The sequence below is a fragment of the Heterocephalus glaber genome, unplaced genomic scaffold (assembly GCF_053883595.1).
Source record: "Heterocephalus glaber isolate CG9 unplaced genomic scaffold, H.glaber_assembly_v1.0 deba00001429, whole genome shotgun sequence".
Classification (NCBI taxonomy): domain Eukaryota; kingdom Metazoa; phylum Chordata; class Mammalia; order Rodentia; family Bathyergidae; genus Heterocephalus; species Heterocephalus glaber.
Window position 1 is genome coordinate 35,146,398 of NW_028258294.1, and position 4,954 is coordinate 35,151,351.

The following is a 4,954-nucleotide window of genomic DNA, read 5'->3' on the forward strand; positions in this document are numbered from 1 at the left end:
TCCTAGTCTTCAATTTATTGGGGATGGTAATTTGCTGCCCACATGGCCTAGCCCCTGGTTCTTTGGCACTGGCCTATAGAATAGTTTATGACTTTTAGGCAATCTCAGTCTTGGCATACTAGGGAGAACAATTGATTAGAACAGTTGTCACCTTGGCTAAAGTAGTACAATCAGCAATAACAATAGCATCAAACACAGCCTAGAAAATGACAAATTTTGTTAACTATTAATTTGCCATCTTTAGGGCTTGATTCAGAATGGCCATTTAGTGGCCCTACTTCACTAATTCTGTGAGGTTTGGGCAAAGGTATACCTACTTTGCTTTCCTAATTTTTATCAGGTGTATGGTTGGGGAGAAGTCCAGAGAGGCTGGAGAATTGAACATTTGCTGAGGATCACCCACTGAGAATCTCAGTAGAGCTCTGATAGTATAGTCCTGGAAATGGGGGTGGGTGTGAATTGGACATTTGCTGAATATCTACTATGTGCTATACCCTATTTTTTTTTTGAACAAATAGACACTGTGTAGTCCAGCCTGACCTTGAACTCACTGTGTAGTCCAGGCTGGCCGGCCTCAAACCACAGCAATCCTCCTGCCTCAGCCTTTGGAGGGCTGGGATTACAGCATGTGCCACCATGCCTGATTCATATTCTATTTTTAACTGAAATCAACCCTGAGTAGTATTGTTATGCTCAGTTCACAGTGAGGAGACTGAGGTTCAGAAAGAATAAATAACAGGCTTGGACAATAATTGCTAGTCCTTTTCTGTAGCTCTTTGCACCCTGTGCAGGCTCTTATTTTATTTTTTAGAGTAGGAAAAAATTATTGAGAGAAAGATAGCTTCTATCTAAAAGACAGAAGAGGCACCGGAAAATGGGTTGCCCCCACAGGCACTTATTTGTGCTCATAGAGATGCAGGACAAGGGCCCTCAGAGGTGTCCAGCTCAGTTAGACCTAGCAGGGCTGGATGGGTTGGCAATGCCTGTGATCCCAGCACTCTGGGAGAATGAGGTAGGAGGATCAACAGTTTGAGCCCAGCCTGGGCAATTTAAGAAGAAGGAAGAAGGAAGCAGGAAGGAGGAGAGGAAGAGGAAGAGGAGAAGGAGGAGAAAAGAAGAAGAGAAGAAGAAGAAGAGGAGGAGGAGGAAGAGGAGGAGGAGGGGGAGGAAGCAGCAGCAGCATGGGATGTAGCTTAGTGTGAAAGCCCTGGGTTCAATCCTTGGTACTGAAAAAAAAATTACAAAAACCTAAACAAACAAAAGACAGACCTAGGAGGGCCCAGGTGAGAGATACAAAAGCTCTGACTCTTGCCTTTTTTCTTGTGACAGCTGGAAAGGGGCAGGAAGAGTATGTGGTTTGGGTGACAGCTGTCTTGCCACCTCCCCCTCAGTTCCTTCACTCCCCCTCTGGCCACTGTGGTTGAACTGTGACAACTTGCTCAGAGTCCTCCCATCACCCTAAGGCTACCATATGCTATTCTCTAGCCTCTCTGACTGGAGGTGTGTGAAGCAGCAGCAAGGAAAACCACCTCTAATGCAAAGATCAGGGAAAGATCAAGGAAAGACCCAGGCCCATTGTTAACACCTCTAAACCTAATAAGCTGTGATGAACACATTTAGCCTTCCTGAACACATCTTGGTTCCAACCTGTCATTTTTCTGGGAGACAAGACAGCTGTCAGTTGAATCTCCCTATGTTCCTCACATTGCCCTCATGATAATTGCCACTCTCCTAGACATCTGGCATCTGCTTTTACTAAATGTCTGCCCTGACTGTATTTGAACTAAGCAGAATTCAATTTGGACCAGTCATAGGCTCAAATTCAGATAAATCATCAGGCTCAGATTTGGACCACTCACAGGCTGCAGCTGCTATATACGCAGCACTCCTCTCACACTCCTCCAGTTGGTCTAGGAGGGCTCCCTTTGGTGTAGGGACTGAGCCTCCTGTGCTACAGCACAAACCCTGTCCAAATACAGCCTTACTCCACTGGTCCTGTAAACCTCTTCATGATGTATTTCTTGGGTAGTGTGGGCTAAGGGGATCCTGTAAATCTACTTGGGATTCTTATCCTGAGTAGTATGGACAGAGTGGTCACTTTTTTTTTTTGTTTTTTGAGACAGGGTCTTGTTATGCAGTTCAGGTTGGCCTTGAACTCACCGCGATCCTTCTGCTTCAGCTTCCTGAGTGCTGGTATCACAGGCGCAGACCACCATGCCCAGCAGAGTGGTCAGTTTAAAAAGAGGTATTTAATACTTGGGGCTGTTAACCCTGAAGAACTCCAGAGACGAGCAGCTGACGATCAGTGACACAGCTACAGTCAACTGGAATTAGCCAGCAGCAGCAGACCAGCACCTGGCAGTGTTAATTGATAGACCCTGGCGTTAACTGGCACTGATGGTGGCATCAGGACCCAGATCTATAACACCAAGGGGCAAGGGTCAGGGGCACCCAAAGCCCAAGTCTGCTAGCAGACCTGCAGCTTGCTGATTCATGATTTCTATCTGAATGGAGCAAAAGAACCCTCTATTTACTGGCAACACAGGTAGATGATATCAGTCTTGCCGTTGGATGAGGTCTTAAACAGGGCTTTTCTAGTGCTTGGCATCCTCACTGCCAGAATGAGAGCACAGACAAGGTGACCTCTCTGGTCCTAACTCTAAAGCTTTATAGAAAGAGGAATTTTTCTGAGCACTGGTCACTTAAAAAATTCTATAAACTGGAACCAGGCAACCATAGGTATGTAAGTCTCAATTTGAACATATATTTGGAGGAAAAGTGACTTGGAATAAAAACACTGAGCTCTCAGCTAGATCTTCAAGAACCACTAGTGCAATCTCCTTAATTTGCCTATGAAGCACTAAGGTGCAGAAAGAGGGCCGGTCTTGTTCAAGGTCACAGAAGAGCACCTCCCCTAAGGGAAGGCCCACAAGGAGGCCAGCAAAGACTTGGCCAAGAAATCCAAGTTGCTAGGAGGCAAAGCTTAATGACAAAGGTGAGGGCAGAACCGTTTGTTTGGAGATTCTGTATAGCATTCGGGCCTGTTGCCATGGGGATGAGAAAGCACTGCAGGTTAAGTAGCAAAGGGAGGGCTGGAACAAGGGCTGAGGTTTGAGCCCCTACTTTATTATTACTGACTGTTCCCCTGTAGAAGACAACAAAAATGCCCAGGATGGCCTCTACCTCCAGTGAAAAGCTAGTCAAAGGAAAGGCATAGTGATAACATAACATTTATAGGGCTAGCCTCCTAGCTACAAGCCTAATGTTTCCATTTTGAATATCTTGTTCACCTATGGCTTGGAGAAAGTCATCAGCTTTTATAATCTTATTCTGGATCACGCCACTCCCAATTTAGGTCCTGGAAGCCGGAGTCCTCTGGGAGAAGTCACAGGGTTTGTGTCACTGTTCTCAATCCCTTTTCTCCACTCTTGGGAAATTCCCCTGAAGTGACTGACTGTCCCCCTCTGTGAGGTAGGGTTGTCAGCAGCCCACATGCCTCCAATGACAGCAGATGCTTGCCTCAGCAAGGATGCAAGCGAGAGGCTGTGAGTGTTCAAGATCTGGAGCAGTGGTGGCGAAAATATCCCAAGGAAATAGTAAGCATAGGTGAAGACTTCAGCTTCCCTAGTTCTAAGATCTGTGGCAGAAATGGAAAAGCTAAACAGTAGTAGAAATCAAAAGAAAAACCAAGAGACAGTGTCTCTCAGTGCCCCAAAGAGTTTTTTTTCCCTTCAGTACCAGGGATTGAACCCAAGCTTCACACAAAGCTACACTCCAGCCCCTTTAAGTATTTTGAGGCAGGGTCTCACTAAGTTGCCCAGTCTGGGCCCAACCTGTGACCTTACTTCAGTTTCCCAGAGTGCTAGGATTATGGGTGTGCACCCACACATCAAGCCAAAGAGCTAATACTTTTAATGGGTTAAATATGAAGTCTTAATAAAGCTCTTTTAGGGGCCGGGGATTTAGCTCAGTTGTACCATGCCTGCCTCACAAGTGCTGAGTTCGATCCCCAGTACCAAAAAGAAAAAAAAGAAAAAAAGAAAAGAAAAATCCAAATAAATATGTGGTAGCTGTCTGAGTCTCAGAAGTGAAGCTAAGATCTGTATCAAGAACCAGGCCTCCATCATTTCCACACAGATGGAGCCATGGAGGCATGCATTAGCTGGTTTTGGGCTGCATGGTGCCCACATTTCAGCAGAGAACTAAGAGTACCCACAGCAGCAGTCACTTAAAATTAACGTGTATCGGATGTCAATCGTCCAGCTGGGAAATGGTGTCATGTAGAATGTACTTATTTAGAAGGCATGTGCCAAGGGCCTTGCAAGTGTGATGACCCTTCTCCCTTTAATGTTTTGGCCAAAATAATAAAAGTATAAACAGATGTGGAAAAAATTTAATTGGTGAACTCAGATGAATATAGTGTCCAACATATTATCTCATTTTTGTGTTTTGAGACAGGGTCTTGCTATGTAGTTCAGGTTCGCCTTGAACTTGCAGTGATTGTCTGGCCTCAGGCTCCTACGTATTGGGATTACAGGTGTGTACCACCACACCAGATGGCCTCAAACTCATGGTGATCCTGCCTCAGCCTCCTGAGTGCTGGCTGGGATCACAGGCATGTGCCAGTATGAGCGGGTTTTTAATTTTATTTATTTTTTGGTACTGGGGATCGAACTAGGGACCTTGTGCTTGTGAGGCAGGCACCAGAACCACTAAGCTAAATCCCCAGCCCTGTGACCTTGCGCTTTTGAGGCAGGCGCTGGAACCACTGAGCTAAATCCCTGGCCCTACAAGCAGCTTTTGTATACAGAAGTTTAAACAGTGGGTAGGTAAAAATTTCCTGATCTGAGAACTTACAGACTGGGTAAAGCAATGAAATATACGGCCTTTCATATGCAAGAAGTCCTTCCTGGGTTCAGAGCTTTCCCAAATTAAGATTCCATCACTTACCAGC